Raw genomic sequence first — 24,040 nt, forward strand, 5'->3', positions numbered from 1 at the left:
TACATCTGTTGAGAAGAAGACAATGAGATTTCAGGGTCTTTGGAGATGAGTGAAAGGCTCTCTGACAGTTCCATGTGGTTTAGGGTAATTTGCTAAAACAGAATGACAACCACCGTTGCAAATAGACCTGGGAAAGACCTGATGATATGCTTACGCATAGAACTGACTATCTGAGGAGAACATCAGTGAAATACAAAACATAGGTGTGCATTATGCAGACAGTTAGACTGGAGATTTGCATTCATCTTGAATTTCTATCGCACCAAATTGTATTTTGCTATAATTAATACAAGTGGATTGGCTTGTGTTGATGCAGGCAGAAGCCATTACAAACTCTTCTCATTGGGAGAAAAGTCAGAAGTTATCCAAATACACATTTCTAGATACATAAAGCAACATGAGTCAGGAAAGGCTCTAACAGCACTCCCAGTGCATTGTGCACAACTGGGAGTCAACATTAGTCTGTCATGAAGCATTTGCAGCAGCTGCAGAACAGCAAAAGAAACGTTTTGCTGATGCAATTGGGTAAATACAGGTAGGTGTCTTCATTTCAAACCCTGACATAACCCTGAAATTGGAAGGAATATTTATGGGGAATATACTAGCTGGGGATTCTCAGAAGCAGAAGTGTTTCTGAAGAGTTTAGGACAAATAGGAATGACTGAGAAGTAGTTTTCCTGTATATATTATATGTGGAAGAACTCCCTGTGTAAACTTAGTGCTGTGCATTTCAGAAAATAAAACCAAACTGGGAGGATGTCAGTAGGCATCCACTATTTATTAGGAGTTTGTTACATTTCTATGCATATTCATGCTAACTGAATTTACATCTGTCTTGCAACACGGAAAGGACACTGCAGAAGGCAGTGAGATGATTAATCATTTCAAACTCAGAATGTATAGCAGGCAATATGGAGTCAATAAAAATAAAAGGACAGACCAACACCATGCATAATATGGTGCACAACTGGTTGATTCAGCCCCAGAAAAGCTTAGGAGAGGTCTGGGAAACTCTGTGTGTGCAGCTGCTACTCATGTGTGGATCCTCCTAATCTGCTCCTTAGCTGTAACATGCCCACCACTGTGTATCTGTTTACATACCTCAGGCTCCAACCCATACATGCATTGACCTGCTTGATCTGAATTACAATCTGAACCTACTTGCCCAACAGGCCTTACATCTCGGTGACTTGTTTGTGGAACTTCTTAAAATGGCAGAAGAAAAAAAAAAAAAAAAATAAAAAATATATATATATATATATATATATATATGTATATATATACACATCCATGAGGTACTGTCCTTCCAGTATGTTTTGGCCACATTTTTTTTACAACAGAATCTCTCTTCAAAGGTATTAGGAACATATCAGATACATACATTTTACACATTTCAAGACCATTCTCTTACAGCTTGCCCTCAAAGACCTCCATCCTCAATAGTAAAAGACTCCAGACTTCCAAGATTGGTAATCATAAACAAATCAAGAGTGCTTAAGGCATTTTGAATGAGGCTAGACATGTAATGGAAGCCTCATTTTTTCCTCTCACATATGCCAGGCTTACTCTGTGGCTAGCAGAAAATTAGTAACTAGGACTATGTTTCATTTTCCCATTTGTAGAACCCCCCAAACCATCCAGGTACTTTCTCAGAGACTCCAGCAGTTGTGACCAGTGTTTTAATCTCTGCAGAGGTGGTATATAGGAACTATTGAGTCGGCCTGAACCACTGATTGAGCACCTGGGGAAAGGACTGGGTCAGCCGTGGGAGCACAGGTGGAGGCAATTCAGCTGCATGACCAGAAGGGTTGGAGCCTGGCTGCACCTCTCTTAGACCTCATTTAAGGGTTAACTGCCACTGGGGAAGGCCCTCTGGTTAGAGATCCCTCCTTTGTGGGGTCATTTCTGTGAGCCTAGGCCTTTGGAGATGGGTGAGCACTTTTACTTTTCCTGTGAAATACCATCCTATCTGTGCTGGTCCCTTTGCTGTTACGTTCCTGTATTGCCCTTCCAACATGTTAATCTTTCTAATTGTAACAGGTGGCAAGACAAACATTTCACCTGATGGAAATCCTCAGAAGCTGGTTAGCACTAACAGAGAAGGATTTGAGACAGCATCAGATACTGAATTATACTGGTAAATATACATGATTCTTGCCTGTCATTATTTAGGCTTCTGGATTTATAACAATTTAAGTTGTCAGATTTTAAAAGAGATTTCAAACATAGAAGTGTTATACAAAGGTTGCCCTGCTGGTAGTTTGGGGGTTGAACCTTCCTATTGGAAAACCTGTCTAACTCCTGAATGCCTTTCTTCATTGTGCAATACTATACAATTTGTTTGCTTCCTGACCCCTCTGTGCAGTACTAAAATATAATATTGGCACCAAATTGTCAAGAAGTTGCACAGACCTGTTTTATATTCAGAGTACAATAATCTCTGTATATATCAAGGCTTAAAACGCCTTTGTCATTGAAAGAATCATAAAATCATAGAATCATTAAAGTTGTAAAGGACCTCTGAAAGCCATCTAATCAAACTCCCTCAGAATAAACAGGGACACCACAGTTAGATCAGGTTTCCTAGGGCATGATGCAGCCTCGCCTTAAAAGTCTCCAGGTATTCTCTTTTCTTTGTCTCTGTACACCCCTTTTCCATTCTTACTATCATGCACAACAAAGAACAAACGTGTGCCATGGCACGTAATTGTTCTTATCAGGGTTAAGCCAAGTATTATGAAAGTCATCTCTACAAGCTGATATTTCTCATACAAGGTCTGATTCCAGAAGCAAATTCTTGATGTGTTTGTAAACATGCAGTATTAACTCCTTAGATAAAAAACAACAACAACAAAATCTAATAAAATACACCAGATTTCTCGTTGCATTTCCATTTAACTTGATCTTAAATCTATAAGAAAGGCTGGAATATAAAAGCCCACTGAAATGACCTTGCATCATAAAGTAAAATTTCTCAAGTAGTGCAATTGCTTTTGAAACCAACCAAGCATTACAGAAATCACAATATTAAACTTCACTTGTCAGCAATTCATATTTTTTTTAATGAGCTGTTTATAAACCATCACTAAATTCTGTCTTTTGATGTCAAGTCTATTAGGATGCATCTCATTGTCTCTATCCTCGGCTCCTCTAACTTACATTAGCACCAATGAACACAATGGGTTCTCTTTTAATTTACATCAGCATCACTGAGCTTATGAGTTGGGCAAAGAAGTAAATAACATATTCTAACAGAAATTCATTAACTGGAAATATTATCCAACAAAAGTTGATGTAATCTGTTGCTTGATCGGTTTCTGGCAAATAAGTGATGGTAATTTTTTTTTAAAAAAACCTAAGTTCAGTCATTTTTCCTGGTTGGTACAAACATCTTGTGCCATGCAGGTGGTGTTACTTGCCAATAAAGACAGTACAAGTCTGGAATGAAGATAAAACCAAGGCTACCTACAATTGTGCCCTGCATGGCTGGGTGACAACATCAAGAGTATTAATATCTGCTCAGTCCTCTGCTCTGGTCTCCGGAAAAGGAAAGAGAAATGGTCACTCTCAGCCTGCATTTTTTTAAGGAAAGAAGACTAGGTCCTTCTTTCCTCACTCACGTGTTGGGGTATGAGGCCAGAAAGCCTGGCACCCCTGTGTGATGTTCAGATTTTTCTGCATGCTCTTGGGTGATGCTATGCTTTCTCAACTTCATAGAGAGGGTCTGTTATGAAGTCTGTCCTAAGGGCAAAATGCCACTTGAAGCAGAGGCCATTTCACAACATACAGATAAGTAAACAGTGAGTAAGAAATTAATGATCTGGATAAAGCTATGGTTGATTTGATTGACTGATGTGTATTTTCCTAAGGAAGAAGAGAACAAATGCGTCACTCACATCCCCATCATCCATGAAGTTGGATAAATCTTTCATCCCATTCATATGTCAGAGAACCTCAGCAAACTGCATTATTTCCTTAAAGCAACTTTTAACTCTTAAATCAAATGCTGCCTTCTCAGTGTATGGTACATGTGTTGGCCAAGGTCACCCAGACATTCCCAGCTATTTGCCTGTTATTATTTAGCTCCACATTCAGGCCCCTAGAGAGGTGAATGTGTGTCATTCTGTTCATCAGGAAAATTACCTCAGCATGGTGTGTTGACACCGGAGGCTTGGCAGGAATCCAAGGATGCAGTAGATTAAAAGTGCCTGATCAAATTTGGAACAAGTCTCACTTCTATCTGGGGACTTCCTTCTGAGAAAATTGTACATCAAGATATTTTGTTTTTATAAATTGTTTTTATATACAGAGTGACTCAAGAGCAGTTATTGATTATGAGAGTAAGGTAGCAAACCAGTAATAAAAACAAAGAAGAAAAATACACTGTGTTGAGGAATGAAAGCATAGTTCCAAATTTCAGTAGTAACATTACCAGTTATGGACCAGTCCTGTTTGTTCTGTGGCATGCTTCTGGTCAGAACCTCAGGACCAAAATGGAATGCACCTTGATGCCTGCCTTGCTCCCCCTCACATGAAAAGGTATTGACCAGTGCTTCGTGATCTTATTGCTACTTATTTACTCCCTAAATCATGAGAGAGAAGTGATAACTCCATGGGCAGTGCAGAGCTTGAGTAGACCTCACTGATCTCTCAGGATATTTATTTTCGTCATCAGCTTTAAAGTTGATTAATCCTGTAATTCTGGCATCTCTTAAATATCTAGAGCTTACCAGGATGCTCTATGTACGTTAAAAACCTGACGTAAACTTAGATCTTTCTGGAGATTAGGCCTGCATCCATCATGTCAGTCCTATGCAAGCCAGCATGTGACAACTCACTGTTCATTCCAGTCAATGTGCATCAACTGCACCATAAAGAAGCCTGGAAAGAGATCTGACTATTTCAGATGCTTCCCAGCATAAGCTTGCCAGTTCCATGGATGTCAGAGACTCTCAGAGCAGCTTAGACCCATGTGGCAGTGTCCCACAGTCCCGCTTGTTGTGATGGTCCTACACATCCCAGCACCGCCTCTTTGCTGCTCTCTGACTGAGTTGAAGGGTTTCTCCACACTTTATGCTTCTTGAAGGCTGTGGCAAGATGAGACTCCGGGTCATGGTGGATCCTAGCATGGCCCAAAGATGTCTCATGGTTTAATTTGACTAAATGGGAACTCGTTAAAACTATTACACTTCTGTTCTTGTTTGGCGTCACCACATAAGTGAATGCCTGTACTGTGAGGGGATAGATTTGGATAGATTTTGTTCAGCTTTAAGACAAAAGGTATACTAACTTGGCTCTTTGCAAGTCCAAGGGAATTTGCTGTGTGACTTTTCTGACTTGCAAGCCAGCCTTCTTGGTAGGCTCCCAGTGAGATACTGAACGGCAGTACAAACATGTTCCAGAAGGCTGTTTCTAAAGAGTGAGCTCAAAGCCGATCGTGTCACAGCAGAGCTTATTGCCAAGAGGCAAGAAATTAAAGAGAGGGTGCTGTATCCCAGCAGAGAACAGAGTTGGCCACCAAGCACTAAGATGTGAACATCTTTTCCCACTCTGTGCTAGGAGAGGAGTTTGGTCCTGGTTTGGACCCTGGGTGTTCTCTCTTTTCCTTCTTTTCTCACAAGTGCACACTCTGAATACAGCAGTATGAGTGACTTTCATATTTTACTATGATCAGTCACTGCTGCAGCCTCCACAGACTGAAGCTTACAACTTGGCCTGTGCTACAGAGTGCTTTGTATTGGGTTCAGCAGTGACCCTGGGGACAGTCATCACCTGAGTCTCTCCCCCTTTGCTCCATTCTCAGTGTAGGCATGTCAGTTGTTTGGGACTTGGTGATCTGCTGGAAGCTAATAAGACTATCCAGGATATTAGATAATCTGGCAACACTTTACCCAAGTCCCTGAACACAGTGCCTTATTCACCTTTTAAACTGATGATTTCTTTTCTCTTGTGCCAAATCAGAAACTGAGCTTTTAAGTTTGTGAAGTTTTTTAAGAATGGTGACATGAAGAGAAGACAAGCAATTCAAAGTACCAGACAGAAGTAGAATTGAATGAAATGATAGAGAGAGAGAGAAATAAACTGTAACACAGCATGAAAAATTGCTCAGCCTGAGCAGTGCTGGGCCCAGATGACCTTCTGTGTCTGCAGGCTGTGATGTAGGCATCTCCAGACTTGGAGGGCACTCAGAAGGGTGTACCCTGCAATGATGGTGCACAAAGGAACTGTTGGTGGCACACGTATCCCTAGCCCCAGCTACCATCTAGTAAGAAGAGAGAGACCTTGGACAATAAATACATCATCCAAGGTCTCTCACTTCTTACTAGAAACTTTCTTCTAATTGATTCATGGCCCTTTATTTCTTTCGCTGCCGACTCTGCTGTTTAGCTTAACTGGCTCCTCTTTGGTGTTATTCCCTTGCTTTATTTATAGAAAGCAGTGGTATCTACCCTGGGACATGTTCTCACTAGCACTAAGCCAAATTCCCCTTGTCCCAGAGGAGCTCTTAGTTTGCCGGCTCTGCTCAGCTCTCCCAGCCTGCACCTGTCTGGTTCAAGTTGGCCCTTCCTGAGCATTACATACAATGTCTGGGAGCAGATCTCATTAGTGTCTAGTACCACAGGACATCAGTACTTACCATTATTAAGTATTAGGATTATTATCATTGCAATTATTTCAGGAGGCCATTGGGAAGCTGAATTGTGTAGCTTCATAGTGTGAGCTAGGAGGACTTGCTTCTCTAGTCAACATCAGTGCAAGAGACAAGGATACTTGTAGCACTACAGTTATGCTTGGAAGCACTAAGTCGGGACTGCAATATGTAGCTGTCAGGCATTGCAGCAGTGTTTTTGTGATGTCTATTCAGGAATTGATTTAGGCCAAGATATCATTAAGTTGCTGAAGAGATTCACAAAATATTTGTTTAAATTCTACCTTGCTGATCTTGTTGCTCTTGCACAAGCTCTTTGATCTGCAAACTCCAACCACGTAGACTGGTCAGAAGAGATGCTGTGCATGAGAAGGATGCAGTGAGCTTGGATGGCTCCACCTCACCACCACTGCAAGCAACGGCCATGAGTGGTTATGAGCACCCTGGGCATCCTGATCCTGTTCTTCCCATTTCTGTCATTGGTTGGTGCTCCTGGCTCTACACAACCCTACAACATTTGGATAGAGTCAACCCTGAGAATCTACATGGACAAGCTAGAGCCCACTGACCTTTCTTAGGACTTTTCTCAGAGCACACAGAAACATCCTTGGCCTTCAGGTTTTGGATATTTTTCTCCTCTCCCTTCAGACAACTGTGGAACTTGCCCTAAAGTGGTTTCAGGGGCACATGCTTGCATAAGAGCAGTATGGATGGGAGACATCTCCAAATTTGTGCATTTTCCATTTTGTGACTTATTTATCAGAGAATTAGAGTTGCAGTAGAAGAGGCTCCATACTGTTTTATAGCTCAGTATTTTTCAACAAATTTGTTGTGACCCCCATAGCACCACGCAAGGCAACCAAGAGGGTTGTGATATGTTGAAACATTTATTACACCATAAAATAAACTAAGTTCTGCTCCTTGGCCCTCCCCAACATTTCTAAGGTCAGCTATGCTCTGTCAGCTTCTCCAAACAAGCAAGTTGACCCAACAAGCTTTGATACTTTCTTCTCTTGCTTTTATAACAAATATACTAGGGTCAAGGGAATGTTTGTGTTAGCAAGAGGGGGTCCACCATAAAGTGAATGCTGTAAAACATTTTGTGCATTTGTTGTAGCTTGACCCATCTGCTTTCTAGTACTGTATTTTAACATTTAGGTGAAAATTCATAGATAGGTTATTTACATACATGTAAAAAATGACCTAGCATTTTCAAACTCTTTAATTCTGCTGGGTTGCATACAAGTTACAGAAGATTCATTAAATGCACCTTCTTAAATATATCCTAAATCCTACACGAATCCTTTTATTCATTCCAGGTTTTGCATATTTTATTCCAGTTTCAGTCTGAAGTGATAATTCTGCACCACAATGTTTACCACTAACAGTTATTTAACACCTAGTCAGGTGTTAAGCCTATAAATAGTTTAGCTGTTGGCAACATTTAGACCCTGAGCCATGAAAAGTCACCGGCTTTCTTTCACAATGAGGTCAAGTCTATTTGAAGGAATAGCCTGTTCCAAGGACACAGAAGTCCCCATACCACCTCCCTTCCCTTCCCTTCCCTTCCCTTCCCTTCCCTTCCCTTCCCTTCCCTTCCCTTCCCTTCCCTTCCCTTCCCTTCCCTTCCCTTCCCTTCCCTTCCCTTCCCTTCCCTTCCCTTCCCTTCCCTTCCCTTCCCTTCCCTTCCCTTCCCTTCCCTTCCCTTCCCTTCCCTTCCCTTCCCTTCCCTTCCCTTCCCTTCCCTTCCCTTCCCTTCCCTTCCCTTCCCTTCCCTTCCCTTCCCTTCCCTTCCCTTCCCTTCCCTTCCCTTCCCTTCCCTCATTCCTAGATTAATTTCCTTGTTGGATCACTGCAGACTGTCTCTATTCATTCTCCATTCATTACTTTAAAGTAACAACAAATACCTTAGTAGGTGAAGAGTGAAGAGTTTTCCTCTTTTCCATCTTTATCACTGTGTTTGCTAGAAATTAGATTCCCTGAGATCAGAAGCTTAAAGCCCTCAACAGCAGAGGTATGAAGTCCAATGCATTTTCCTAACTAAACCCTGAAATGCAGTCACTTCGGCCACCTTATTTTCTTACCTCTCTTTGAGAAGAATGAAGTTGTTTCCTATTGAAGTGCTCCTCCAGCAGAAGCACTTTACATAACCTCAGACTAGCAGATGGTTTGGACTCAGCAGACTAGGCAGCAATCTCCAGTGTTCATGCAGGGGCTGCGGGGAAAAGAACAGTGGGTATTTTTTTTTCTGAGCAACCTGTTTTAAGGCTCTTCAAAGCTGCAGGGAAAGATCTAGAAAATGCAAAGTTCCCACATTTTAAAATTGGCAATTGCAAAGCAGTACCAATTTCTATTTTCAGAATTTGTGATTGACCTCAAGATGTGGTAGAGGGGAGCTGAGTGCTCCTAGCTGGTTATCTTGAAGCAATTCCCACTGCTAGACACTGCCCAGCAGTGAGATTAGATTGCTATGCAGATATCCTGGTCCTTTATGGGTACTGCAAGGTGCAGGCTCGTCTGCAGAGGTCTATAAGCAGTTGGAATAACACACACTGTAGGAAGAAATCTGTATATCAGCAGGACTTGGCACATATCATGCAGAGAAAGCATAATAAAGTATAGGTGATAGGTGGTAGGTTGTACCTATACTCACTTTGTTGTCCATTGCCCTCGTGTCTTTCTACTGTTTACCTGGAATATGGTGAGGCTTCACGGCAAGAGCTGTCATCAGGAAGCATGATGATCTCAGCTACAAACCAGAACCTGATAAATAATGTAGCCATCCTGTCAGATGATTACAACAAAAGGCAGATGACCTTGAAGCCTTGCTATGGGAATACAAAGCCAGAAAAATTGCAGTGTTATTGAGCATATTGTGTATGGTTTATTGAGCCAACAGAGTCACGCTATCTAAAATACAAGTTTTTTTTGTGATGCTGAATGTCCTGCTTCTGCAAGAAAGCCTTAGAGCCCAGAATAGTATATAACAGCTGAAGAGGAGAGCGTTTCTTCAATGTTTGCTGATTGCAAACGTAAAATATATTCCTCTGATGTGAACGTGCTAGAAAAAATTACTCTTGTCAAATGAGTGGTGTCAATGGCCACTGCTAAGCCTGGGCTCCCTCCCAGATTGAAATCTCTCATGGGTATCAAATGAGTTCCTGGAGAGGGGCCAAGTGCAATCCTAGCCATGGTGATACACAGGGTGTCTGAAGCCTAATTTTGAGCCATGTTTATAAAATGTTCCTGCTGAAGCTGATTTCTACAGTTAAAATATTTCTCCTAATATTTTGGTAAAATTAATCCTTGTTATTAATTATTTTAATTTGGATAAAAGAAGAAAACTTGTCCCAGCAGAGAAAAGAAAGCCATCCCACAAAATCCACATCCTCAGCTCTCCCTGGATCTAATGTTCCAGGATGGCACCCAAAAAGGTCAGCAGGGTGGCTCAGGTCGCACCTGCAAGGCGTGCTGGCACTGCTCTGGAGCTTTCCCTTCTGCTTGCCAATGGCTGAATGCTCATGTTGCGCTGCTCGAGGTTTACCTTGGCATTGATGGGAAAAGAAGGTGGTCCTGCAGATGCAGAAATGCAACAGCCATTTAAAGAGCCTTAAGGCTTGTGGAGGCCAGGGGAAGGATTTGTAAACATGCAGAGACTCTTGGCATCACATGGAAGCTATTTTGTAACTGGAAGCCATCACAGGTGGCCTTCCGTCTGTGAGCAAGAAATGTAGCTTCAGGCAAGCTTTGTCATTTCTTCCTCCAGACATAGTGAGTGAGCTTTCTCAGCTTTAGATGGATGGCAACTTATTCAGAACAAACTGGAGCTACACATCACCCTGAAAAAGTTCAAGGGAGCAGGCTGCCCAGAGACCAGCCAGATCATGGTGAGGGAACAGGGACAGGGAGAGCAGCAGCAGAATAATTAGGAAGCTCCCGAAAGAAAAACTGGATCCCCAAATGGGATTTGTATTCCTTGTGTCAGATAGGATAGAGTTAACTTTTTTTCCTGGTACCTGGTGTGGTGCTGTGTTTAGGATTTAAGATGAGAACAATGTTGATAGCACACTGATGCTTTTGTTGTTGCAGAGCAGTGCTTACAGTACACAAAAAACATTTCAGCTACTCTTACTGTCCTGCCAGGAAGGGGAGCACAAGGAGTGGGAAGGGACAGAACCAAGACAGCTGACCTTAACTGTCCAAAGGGATATCTCATACCATATGGCATCATGAGGAATTACAAAACTGAGTGAAGTTGGCTGGCAGGATGTGGTGCAGGGGCTGCTCAGGAGCTGCCTAGACAGCAGTCTGCGAGCAATTGAGTTGTACATCACTCATTCTGTACATTCTTTTATCATTATGATTATTATTTTTCCTTACTTTTCTTTCAGTTAAACTATATTTATCTCAACTCATGCATTTTATCTTTTTTCTTGTTCTCACCCCCATCTCACGATAGGGGGAATAAGCAATCACCATACGTACATCTACATGTACAGCATGCACATTGCACAAAGCATTGCTGGCCTTATCTTGCTGCAAGTCTATAACATGAACAGCAGAAGATTAGGCTCCTTTTAGTCAATCTGGCACTAGATAGGGTGTAAAAACTGTTCTTGGCTGAGATATGTCACATGTTTTTCAAAACTGATTTTTTCAGGAGTCAGCCCTGGGAATGTAAACCTGTGGAGTATCACTTCAGAAAGCTACAGAGCACACAGGCTGCTAGAATGAATAACTACACTAAGAGACTGCCTAAGTTTAGCTATATATGGACATTTCTAGAAAGTGAGAACTGCTATGGTTTTTCCATTAGTATTTCAAGGGCTCTTTTCAGCCTGTCTCAAAGCAGTTTGGCAGAGTAAATCTCTTACCAAGGAGATAGCAGACACAGAGAAATACTTAGTCAGAGGCGGTCAGGGGAAGGGCCACAAAGAGTTCAATGACGTTTCTCCCAGGCTGCTACAGCCTTGAGCCCAGCTCTGCACCTTACCTCAACTCTTTCAGACATGAAGCAAAATCCTGAAATACTGAAACAGGACAAAATAATTTACCTTACAGGAGTGAAAAGGAAAAAGGAAATCAGTTCAGCTTATAGTCTCAAAGCCCAGATCATGGAGACCTAGTCTGCATATCTGTGAGTTTTGTAGTGAGGGCAGGAAACCCTACAGGTAGTATAACAATAATGATAACAATAAATTACCCCAGTATGGTATTGTTAATGGGATACAGAGACAAACCTCTTTTGCACTTTCTCTGACCACCCTCCCTGCATTCCTGGCTACAGTGTGCCAGCAGGGATATCCTCACACCCACTGAATGGAGTAGGCTACATGGAGGGGACTCAAATCTTACAGCGTCTGAGGGAACTGGAGGCAAGTGGTGATATCCTGTAGAAGAATCCTCTTTTCATTTCCAGAATAGAATTGAGAGAACCTGAGCAGTCTGGTTTTGGTGACCAAATTCAAAGCAAAATTTACCAAGATGTTACAAAAACAGCCATTTGTGAGCTCTGCACAGGTCTCCTCATGCTGCAGGATCCCTGCACTGTATTTTCTCAGCATCCATAACCCTGCGTGGGAAGTGACTTCTTACCTACAAAACATGGTGGTTGGGCTACAGGATTTTAGTGGCCTCTTCCAACCTTAATGATTATATGAAACACGGGGGATCTGCTGATAGCTGACTGGTGAACACCTTGCCCAAGATTTACAGTGTCATAACAGCACACACAGTTCACAGTCCTGCATGTTGCCAAGTCCCTGTATGAAAGCAGTGTTGCTGGAAAACACAACCAAATGGGATAGGAATCCTCTCACAGTACTTTACACTGGAGGGTAATGAACCAAACCCTTGATTTCTTCCTCATACCAATCTAAGCAGAAGAACTGTTTATGCTAAAGTTTTGTTTATGAAGACTCACTGAATTAGACACTCCTAAGTGAGTCACTGGTTGATGAAACAAAAGGCACTCATTGCAGGCAGCATCAAGTTCATTCAGATCTAGCTTATAACTTTTCCTTTTTTCCCAGTCCAAGGGTAGCATCAGTTTTAATAGCTCCAGCCACTCCTCAAAATCAGCCCTCCTTGACTCACCAATTACCCAGCTAGTAAAAAAAAGAAAAACATAGGACAGCAGATGACTACTGCTCACACTCTTTGCCAAAGCACAGGACAGTTGTCTAGGCAGGTTGGCAGGCTCAGACTGCCCAAGATGACACTTAGTATGACAATTGCCTTCCAACTACACAGGGTATGAAATAATTTTCTTTTCTACAGCTGGCAACACAGCTGGGAGACCATCAGCAATGGCTTCTCCTCTTTCACAAAAATATGATGTAGCAGTTCAGTGGCTCAGACATCCTGGTTCTTCTAAGTTCCACATTTCAAATTTTTTAATGATTTTCTGATGCCACAGTTACCTCTTATAATGCTGCTGTATAGTTAAAGAATGAACCAATCTCGTAGAATCATAGAATCATTAAGGTTGAAAAGATCAATAAGATCATTTGGACGAACCACCAACCCTTGTCTGTGATCACTCTAGACCATGTCACTCAGTGCCTCATCTACTCTTTTTGAGCACCTCCAGGGATAGTGACTTCACCACCTCCCTGGGCAGCCTCTGCCAATGCCTCACCACTCTTTCTGAGAGGAAGTTTTTCCTAAGACCTAACCTGTACCTTCTCTTGCATAATTTAAGGCAATTACCTCTTGTATATTGTTGTTACCTGGGAGAAGAAGCCACCTCCCACCTTGCTACAACCTCCTATCCCTGTGGGCTCTACAGACATAAAACAACAACAGCAACAACATCAACAATATTAATAATACAATAAACACCTGTGCTTACACTTCTTTGGAGAAGGACTAGGATTTTCCTTCAAATTTCACAGAGCACTCTCCTCATCTTATTCTTGTCCTTATCCCAACCTGGATTAACGTACCTGAGTTTGTCAACTTTGTCTCAAAAATAAGCAGCAGTTAGTCTCATGGTGAAGGCACAAGAACAAGACCTGGGTTCTTTGTTGTTCTTGAAGGGCATGAGTTAAATCAGCTCATCCTACATTTCTGCACTTATAAACTGATGTGATATTTCTCTTCTGTCCTTAAGCGGTGTGTGGGCTCAAGTCAACAGCATTTGTAAGCTGGGTGAAAAATGAAATTTGCATGGCCTTTAGAGCTGCAGTTTGCTCTCTGCCTCCATCAGCTTTCCTAGACAGCAGGGCACTGCACTGCCCACCCCACATGGAGTGAGGCCAGGGCCTCCCAGGGCGAGGAGGCTGAGGGGTTACCTGGGGATCCCAGACCCAGGGACGTGGGAGAATGACAGCTGCAAATGAGAAGCACGACTGTTAAGAGGCAATGCAGTTCTGGCTTTGACCATGGTCTTTCATGTTTTTGGAGAATAAGTCAGAATTTTTCACTGAATGAAACAGTTCAATTTCAGCAATAATTTCCCTTGCTTCCCCCCTGTAATTAAATGCTTCAAAGGATTTCAACCAAAACTGAAAGCTTCTGCTTATCATTTTTCTTTCATTATTCTTTTCTTTAGGCCACTCAAAGTCCCTTTTTCCATGAGAAAAGCAAATGCTTGACATCACTCTGGGCTTTGTTTCTGTGGCAGTGCTACTAGAGCAGAGCAGTGCCAATGCTACACTTGGTTCCACTAGCATAAATCAAGAGCCCAGACAGTGTTATGGCCAAAACTCAGAAGCCTTTCATTTCTCCTCCTTGCATCCCTGTATTGTAGCCTGTGCAGTGTATAAAGTACAACCAAACCAAACAGGACTCAAATCCTTTAACAGATGATTGGCAGAAGTTAGTAGGCCTGCCATCTCCAAACTGCTTTATGATATGAAAAGAAACAAGTTAAATGAAAGGCTCTGACAAAACTGTTTGTTTATAGTATGAGTCTTGGGAGGATGGCAGGGCTATTTGTAGACATCTTGTGATAATGTTGTGCAGGTTCCCTTCCACCCTCCTACAACAGAGCCTGCTTCCAGAATTAACCACATTTTACAATGAGTCGTAGCTATGAATCAAGTTGATACATAGGAATCAATATGCTTCTGAACCAAAGATGTTTTTAATGATGTTATTAAGAAATGACTGTTTGAGTGCTGGCTTTACCAGCTGAGTGAAATGGAGGTGTAATCAGGTCTCAGAACCATTATAGCTGGATTACATTGGGATGGATGCTTTGAACTGTCTCTTTCTGCCAGAAGTCAAGAGGACTGTTGCAACCTAAGATATGGTTTTCCCTTTCATAAGAAAAACAGGTTGCATGGTTCAGCAAATGATATATTGGTGACTTGGAAAACACTGAGATAAAAATGCATAATGCAGAAGAACAGAGAGGGCATGTCACCAATAAAATGCTTCCCATGTCACGTAGGTATCCATATAGCAAAATCAGCTGTGGGGCTAATAGACATTGGGTGCGGGGCTGCTCCAGCTCAGGGATTTTGGGAGTTCTTGCAGCTGCTTGGGATGGTGCAGCTGCTGTTGGCATTGGAAGTGACAAGTGTATAGTTAGCCATACCAGGTCTGTGTAGATTCTGGTTTGCTGGAAATTCTGAAAAATGCCGGTTTCTACCCATTTTGAATCAAAATCAGACTTTAAAAACCCCCAGATTTTCCTCAGTCTTTCAGTTTGTGACTCTCTGCTTATTACCTGTATGCATAGCTCTTCATGCAGCAGTGTGCCTTTTTTTGGGTAGAGGTTAAAGAGACAATTGATACCAAATTCAAGAACCAAGAAAGAAGCAAATGTAGAATTCATAGAATCATAGACTCATAGACTCATAGAATCACCAAGGTTGGAAAAGACTTTCAAGATCATCCAGTTCAACCGTCCACCTACCGCCAAAATTTCCCCACTATGTGCTTCCCACGTCCCTCTGTACAACATCTAAATGTTTCTTGAACACCTCCAGGGACAGTGACTCAAACACCTCTCTGAGCAGCGTGTTCCAATGCTAGACCACTCTTTCGGAGAAGAAATTTTTCCTAATATCTAACCTGAACCCTGGTACAATTTGAGGCCATTCCCTCTAGTCCTCTCGCTAGTTATGTGGGGGAAGAGGCCAACCCCCACCTTGCCACAACATCCTTTCAGGTAGTTGTAGAGAGCATTAAAGTCAACCCTGAACCTTTTCTTCTCCATATTAAACCATCCCAGATCCATCAGCCACTCTTCCTAAGACTTGTACTCAGGACCCCTCACCAGTTCTGTTGCCCTTCTCTGCTCACGTTCCATTGCCTCTATTTGTTACACTTCCTTTTGCCTGGCTCATGGGCTCGGTTTCTCCTACCGTCAGTATTAAAAGCAAGAAACCGAAGACAAGAGAATGGAACCGCTGAGGAGAGCATCCCCTGCTGCCTCTCTGGCTGTGCCAGAGCACCGAAGGGTGCAAGGACTTGGCTGGAGAGCCCATCCCTACTGCTTTTCCTTTGTTTTGTTCATACTTTCACCCGGGAGGAACCCTTAAAGGTACACACACTGTCAAGGCTCTTGAAGCAGAATCCATGGCACCGGCAGCCGCCGTTTACCGGAGCGTCCCTGCCACCCAGCGTCTGCTCCGCGCTATTGCCAGGTGTCCCCAGTCTGATCCATCCTGCATTTACCAGCGAATTGCTGGGTACTTTGGCTGGGTAGAAAGATACTCGAGAGGGAGAGAGACAGCCTCTGTGGCTTCCCCAGGCACACCATCATCGAGTCATTAGGCAAAAGGGAGAGGCAAACACAGCTACGTTATTCCTTCTGCCCATCTTTGTTTCTGTTTCTATATAATCAAAGCTTTTGTGAGTCTCTATTCAGACGTGTCTGCACAAAGCAGGATGGTCTCTGCTTATCAGAGGCTACAAAACCCTTACTCATGCTTTTACAGCAAACTTGAGATCTTCAATGCAAGATGCCAAAACTGTATTTGACCAGAGGAGAGCAAATCAAAACTTTTTTTTTTTCTTGTTGTGTCCTGCTCTAGTAGGCAATTCTGTGTAGATCACTTGGATGTTTTCATCTAAAAAGTTGTTGTGGTCCACAAAGCAGAAAAAAGGGGAAAACACATTTACCTTAAACTCAATTCTGGTTAGCCTGAATTTTAGTGTAAGTGTTTAAGAAAGACACTGAGTCCTGATTACTTTTTCCCCAGGCCAATGGAAATAAATGGAGCAGTTTATCTGACATCACATCCACACAGCTCCAGAAGTAAAAAAAAAAAAAAAAAAAAAAAGAGTTTTAAAAGAAGTATTAAGTATTTTTCTGGCCAGATAAGCTGTACTTGAACTCTGTGTAATAGATGCAGAGCACAAGAGTGCAAGAATCACTCACTGAGAAAAAAAAAGTCCTGGAAATGGCTCAAATATTTTGATGGTAAATTAACAAGCCTATCAAAGCTCCTAACTGCAATAGCCTGAAATAGCTTTAATGCAATGTGTCACCTTAGTATGGCTGAAAGCTGCTGGGCAGCACAGCCGGGCTGTTGAGCTGGGGAGAGTAGACGGATGCCCCTTGGATGCGGTGAGCAGACATGCAGCTGGGCACTGAAAGCTCCTGCTTTATTTTATCTGCAGGTGATGCCGCAGAGCACCTGGTGGCTGCCACTCTCCCACCAAAAACCCCTAGCTCAGCCCAGCTTCATTGTGAAAGAAATAACCCCATGGGTAACACCCTCCTGCAGAGAATGGGACAAAATGTTGGCAATGGTAATGGTCTGAGAAAGCAGTAAGAACCCAAGAAGCTTTCCTGCTTGTACTACAAATGTGGCTGGCCGAGCATGTTAAGCTGAAAGAAAATAAAAGAGTTGGGGCTTTTCTAGAACAGTTCATTTTCATAGGATCATAGAATCCTCAGTCTTGGAAGAGACTTCTAAAGGTCATCTAGACCAATTTCCCTGCAGTGAACAGGGACACCGCAGCTAGATCACATTGCAAAGGTCCTGATCCAGCCTGGCCTTGAAAGTTTCCAGGGATGGGGCATCCATCACATCTCTAGGCAACCTGTTCCAATGCCTCACCACTCTCACTGTAAAACACTTTTTCCTAAATCTACCCTCTTTAAGCTTGAAACCATTTCCTGTTGTTCTATCACCACAGATCCTGCTAAAGAATGCTTCCTTCTTTTCTGTAGCTCCCTTTTAGATATTGAAAGGCTGCTATCAGGTCACTTCACAGCCTCCTCTTCTCCAGGCTGAACAGCCATCCACCAGTACCAACAGGTCCTTTTGGTCAGGTACAGCAGAAATGCTGAGTCATGGCTTGAACCACTGATTGAGCACCCGGTGGGAAGGCAGGGCCAACCCAGGGGAGCTCAGGTGCATGCAATGCATCTGAGTGACCAGAAGGGGTGGAGCCAGGATCCACCCCTTCCCAGACCTCATTTAAGGGATGGCAGTAGATGTGAGGATGTCCTATTGAGAGATCCTTGCTTGAGGACTTTTTTGGGCCTTCCAGAGGTAAGCAGCTTTTTTTTTTTTGTGTGTCTGTGTGTGTGTGTCTGTGTGTGTGTGTGTGTGTGTGTGTGTGTGTGTGTGTCTGTGTGTGTGTGTGTCTGTGTGTGTGTGTGTGTGTCTGTGTGTGTGTGTGTCTGTGTGTGTGTGTGTCTGTGTGTGTGTGTGTCTGTGTGTGTGTGTGTCTCTCTCTCTCTCTCTCTCTCTCTCTCTCTCTCTCTCTCTCTCTCTCTCTCTCTCTCTACTGCTGTTGCATCTGAGAGGATTTTCACTTGTTGCAGCCTGGGATCTCACTGCCTTGTTGTTTTGTCCTTTCTATTGCATTACAGCAGGGCTGTGGGTATTTTTTCTAATGTGTTGTTTGTTTGTTTTTCTTAAGCCTTTCCCCAATCTAGTCCTACTGCAAAGGCCAAGCTTAGAGCCTTTGCTAGCTTACCTCTGTGTGCTTTGATGCTTTGGGAAAAGGTCTGCTGAGGGGCCTAGAACAGCACTGTTTATGTGGAAGGAACCTGAACAGATTATCCTGCCTAACTGTTTCTGGGCTGATGGTTAAAGCATGTTATTGAGGGCACTACCCAACTTCTCAGGAATGTTGACATGTTTTCTCCATGGTGGAGCTTACATCTAGATGCTGAGCATTTTTGTTTGGTAGAGAACACTGAATGAAAATGCAATACCCTGAATAGAAAGTTCTAGGGGCTTAATTAAAACAGTACTGTCCTATTTTGAATTAAAAAGAAAGCTAACACAAGACATTTTAACTTCGATGTTGGCTTGGTTATGATTTCTATGTAGGGAATTGCTAGGAGCATAACCACTGTATTTATCTTAATGAAAAGGAAAGTTCCTAAATTGCTGGAATGCAACTACAGCTGGCAAGAGTTTGTTCTGGTATAATAGCTGTATAAATGTGGGGAAGTGTGTAGATAAAAAAGGAACAGGAGAAGCAGTAGGGACTTGCATCGATATTTTTATTGTCAACCACGATGAGTGTCAGCCAGAGACAGAATAGCACCTCATACTTTATTGCTGTGATAATGCCTGGAGAGGTGGCACAGCAAGGCAAGGGACTTGGTGGCAATAAGATACTGAGATAGGATTTGGAGACTAGAGAAGCTCTTCCTCTTTTCTTGTCATGCCTTATTTTTTTTCTATGAAAAGCAGACAGGGCTCCACCAAAATACTTGCTCGTATAGCCCCAATGCTCTAGGTCAGGTTCTGAAAGTATAACAGAACTCCTCTAAGGCTTCTATGAAACAACAGAGCCCATTGCTGTGATCTTCCAAATTATTGGTTGCTTCAATGCATGATGCACTCTGTAATCTGATAGCAAAGTGAATTTTTTTACTTAAAATTCAGTGCTGGTAGGGAAAAATGTGTCCTGGTAAATCTGGAAGTACATACAGTCAATGAATGTAGCAGAGAGGAGACCTGCTTATTGATCTGACACCCCAATGGGCTCCAGCCCACCTTCTGCTCAGTGCCTGTAGTGCAGAGAGCGGGCAGGAACTGCAGCCCTGGCCGTGTGTGTGCCACAGCATAATGAGAGCTGGCACAGACAGGCAGCTACCACTCATCAAGCTGTCACTGCAACCCAGTCCCTCACCAGCACCCAAAAATATTTCATCAATATGAGTGTTTACTTTTCACATAAAGTCCCCTGAAGAGTCATGTGAGATGGCTAGAACCATGTGTTCTCCCACTACCATGTTACAGAAAGATTTGTCTTCCTTCAGCTAGCTCCCTCCCATCTCCACTTTGGCCATTTGTGGCAGGGCACATTCACCATCCCTGTGCCTACCTGTGCACTGGGAAATGGTGCCATGCGTTCAAGAGCCTGACTTGCTTTTCAGGGCATACAGCATAGTTATAAATGCAAGTAAGGTAAAAAGCAGGAATGTTTATTTGCAGCACTGCCTGCCCCAGAAGGAAACCAATGTTGCATGGTTGGCTTTTCCTGCAACTTCACTGTTGTGGCAGCAAGAATTCACTGCAAGCTGAATTCTGGTCTCAGCCTGTGGGTGCAAAGAAGGGTTTAGTTAAAATACAGCAATGATGAGAATAGTTGCCACTGCCATATGCTACACAAACCTCTCTGTCAGATCAGTGCCCTACAAGAGTCAGTTGTCTTTTTTTTCTTTTTAAAATGAAGTGTTGCAGGAAAATGAGGAATACTAACTTTTTTTAATGGTAAGCAGAGCTGCCCTGGCTACTTGTGACAGTCAGGCTCTTGTGTACAGAAAAGTGCAGGGATAATGATAGTGCTGTTTTCTAATTAAACAGCTCCTGATAAACATTACTCAACGTTTATTTGGTTATATCATATTTTAAACAGAAAGCAACATGAAATTTGACCAAGCTAAACTTTTTACACTCCAATTTCAGGTCTTGATTCTGTTCTTAATCTTCTTGGCCAATGAATGTGTCATTTTTCTTGCCTTTGTGTGTGAAATTGGGAAGAAGGAAAGTTGGTATCATGCATGTTCTGCTTCAAAGGCTTAAAGGCAGATCTTTTCCTCAAGATCTATCTGGGACTGAATATTGAAACACACCATGACATTTTCCAGTTAGCTTTTTTTTATTTGGGAAGCACATACTTCTCTTCTTTGAGTGAAGAAAACTCCCTGTTCTTTTCTGTTAGCTAAAAACTAGGTTATGTTGCATGTATGTGTACACACGTATATGATTGAAGGATCTTCGAAAATGGACTTTTGAAAACTTTTAAGAAGAGGTACATTACACATCATAAACATGATTGGGAATACATGCAAGAACAAGCTTCATTCCCAGCTGGAGTTTAGGAGACTTTAAGAACCTGGGAAAACAAGTTGAAAGAAACTATGAAATGCTTCAGCAAAGTTAAATCTCACAGATTTTTAAACTTGCCAAGAAAATCATGCTGCGAGGTCATCTGAGAGCTGTGAGAATGGAAGTGACTTCACTTGAGCTGGCTTAGGAACAACACTGCAGTAAACAAGCACGAAATAGATGGAAAATGGATCGGCAGCTGCAGCCTCTTTACACCTTGCCCCTCACAGCACTGTCATTGCCAATACAGGTGCAGAAATCTAATCTATTCCTGTCAGTACTAAAATTGCTTATACTGGGGAAGATATTCCCATGAAGAAAGAAAATAAATTCTGCTTGTATAGGAGTATCCACAGTACCAATTAGACTCCTATAATTACACCAGTAATAAAAGGACATCATACCTCTAATTAAACCAGGTGTACCAAAGACCATGTGTACTTTGCAGTGCTCTCTCTCATTTTTGAACCTAGGATTTGGAGTAATGTTCTGAAACTGCAGCCATTCCCTACAGAAATTTGGCAGTTTGTGCCATCAGGTTGGTTGCTCTGGAAACAGGCCTCCATTTCTTCCAGCTTAACAGCACAGAGCTGTTGAACTCCAAGACAAACAAGTGCAACAGCCCTGTTCCCTTGTTTTCAGAGGCCAATAATTTTGCCTTAGGAGTGATGGATTACTGCTTTTCCTCTTTCTTATCCATTCTGGTGAGGCTGGCCCCATGAGGAGCTTTTGACTAAATTGATGAAATACTGGTGCCCTTAAATACCTTTCACAAAAGTAATCTGGAACAGGTAATCTCACATGGGCAAGAAAAATATCAAGCAATTGCCTTAGTATCAGAGGGGAAATATCTACAGAGGGTTACAAAACCAGCACCATTTCCTCAGCAGGAAGGCCTTTTATCTATTGTTCTCTTCTTCTGTTCCAATCCCACATCATCCTGCTTTTCTGCAAAGATAACTGGATATCACTTTAACAGTGCTTGCTGGATTACCAGTCCTTTGCTAACTACTCAACTTTATGGTCTTCTGAGCTCCTTCCTTCATCAAACAACTTACTAGACAGCCTAGAATTAGGCACCCCAAAGGGACCCTGCTAGCACAGGATGTGTTGTGCTTTCTTGAGTGTTAGAATACTTTTTCTTATCAGCTTTTTCTCCTGGCATCAGAGAGCACAAGCTGGAAATCATTGGAAATGTGCTTTGCTTCCTTCTTCCCTCCTTATGGATGTGAATTTGCAAGCTGGTTTAGGAGAGCTGAGCAAGGGCAGGCACTTGCCCTGATCAGCTGCTTAATTGCTATTTCCCCCACACATACCCTCTCCCTGTGGTGGCATGGTGATTGTGTGGTGTCTGGCCTGTTCTCAGTGAGGTGCAAATTATTTCCCACATGCCATGTGGGAGATGCATGCCAGGGCTCTAGCATGTGGTAAGGCAGCTCTCCAGTTTCTGCTTTGCTGTTTCATTAGCACGCAGAGGAAGAGAGAGGAACACTACAAAGTTCAGGAAACTTAACTGTCAAATGTATGAGCTCCTTTCCAAACAGAGTCCTTGGCAGATGTCAAACCACAGGGACTCTTCCTTCTTCTGATATGTGTGAAGTTGACTGGCCTCCCATATTCACAACATAGAAGGCTCAGAAACTACTTGGGTTTCAATTTTCTGTTATGTGGTACTGGTGGCTCTGTACCAACTTGGCCACCTCCAGTACTCCACTGCATTTGTGTCTTAATCTATTTGGAGATTGCTCTTGCAGCCTAAACAGACCTAGGTAGTCTATTCATTATTGGGTATTTTAGTAGACCTAAGCTGCCACAAAATACAACGTTACTTGTTTGAAGCCTTAGCATAACTGTTGTGCCAGTAGAGCATTACAGAAGTAACTCATTACTACAGATTTTAAGTACTGAAATTAAATTCCTCATAGGCGCTTGATATAAAATTATTCAAGCCTAATTTGCACCACTAAAACATTGGCAAATAATCAGAGCTGGAAAAAACAACTTCTCTGCCCTCCTTTCCTCCTGCAGCAACCTATTCCACACTGGAGGAGAGCAGTTAAGAAGTATTTTCTAGTTTAACAGTGTGTTTAAATTTGCAAGACATGACTAGGGTTCTTCCTATAGGTAGAAGATTCAGGGTATCCTGGTAAGAGACTGACAAGGAAAAGGAAGCAATCAAAAGAGAGCTTGCTGGGTGCTAGACAAGTATCCTTTCTAAGACAGATATTTTAGGGTCCAAGCATGGCTTGGGCTCCTGTAGGGGAGCAGCATCAGTAGATTAAGAACAGAACTCATGTTGAATGCTTCAGTAGAGTGTGGGAGAGAACCAACAGCAGAGCATGGCATAGGCAAACATGAAGAAGGTGAGGAGGAGTGCAGAAGTGTCATGATCCATCTTAGGAAGACTCAGCAAGACAGTGGGTTGAGGGCCAGACGGAGAGGTGGGAGTGTGATAACTAGGCTGTTAAGCACAAGGAAACAAGAGCTGAAAAACTTCACAGCAATGATCTCTGAGAAGAAATAATACTCTCCCTATCTTCCAGGTCAATTCATGCTGCTATCATGTGGAATTACAAATTGCCAAAACAGTCCTACCTCATGCAGATTTTCAGACAAGGAAGCTCTGGTGTCAGGATCTTGACTTAATTTTGTCCAATGAAGCAAGAAGTATATCACAAGGTACAGTAAAGGCCCACCTGGCCTTCAGGCCTTCATGGATGCGAAAGCCAACCAAGTTTTCTTCTCATAGCGGGAGAATGTGATTTTTAATGTTACAAAGGTGGGAAGGGGAGAGACAAGGAGTGTATGGCTTTGCTCAGTTCCTTTTTCCAGCTTTCCATGCAAGGAACATTCTTTTAACTATGTAGTTTTTCAGATGTCACAGTGACTCCAAAGCTGTTTCATCTTTTCATGTGGGTGAGAATAAAGAACCTTACAATTTCTTCCTTTCTCCCTCTCCACCAAAAACTCCCTCTTCTGCTCTGAAGGACATCAGATGAACAGCATGTTGAAAGAAAAGCTTCATATAAATTGATAAGCTCTGTATGCTTATCATAAAAATGGTCACTGCTCTTCTTCCATAATGCAAGGAGGCAAGTAAGAGAAAAGTCCTCTCAGACAGAGGAGTAGG

General features: G+C 42.5%; 1 long non-coding RNA gene across 2 annotated transcripts; it reads left to right on the plus strand.

The window, feature by feature from the left end:
• Positions 1 to 1,711: 1,711 nt before the first annotated feature.
• On the plus strand, positions 1,712 to 7,898 carry LOC149917905 (uncharacterized). 2 transcript variants are annotated; one of them, XR_016467332.1, is made up of 3 exons: positions 1,712 to 1,931; positions 2,041 to 2,137; positions 6,962 to 7,898. It is a non-coding gene; the product is annotated as an uncharacterized LOC149917905 (long non-coding RNA). The 2 variants fall into 2 exon arrangements; XR_016467333.1 differs by lacking the exon at positions 6,962 to 7,898 and adding an exon at positions 3,406 to 4,203.
• Positions 7,899 to 24,040: the final 16,142 nt, after the last annotated feature.

This window comes from Phasianus colchicus, chromosome 5 (genome assembly GCF_987193195.1).
Source record: "Phasianus colchicus chromosome 5, bPhaCol1.hap1.1, whole genome shotgun sequence".
Classification (NCBI taxonomy): domain Eukaryota; kingdom Metazoa; phylum Chordata; class Aves; order Galliformes; family Phasianidae; genus Phasianus; species Phasianus colchicus.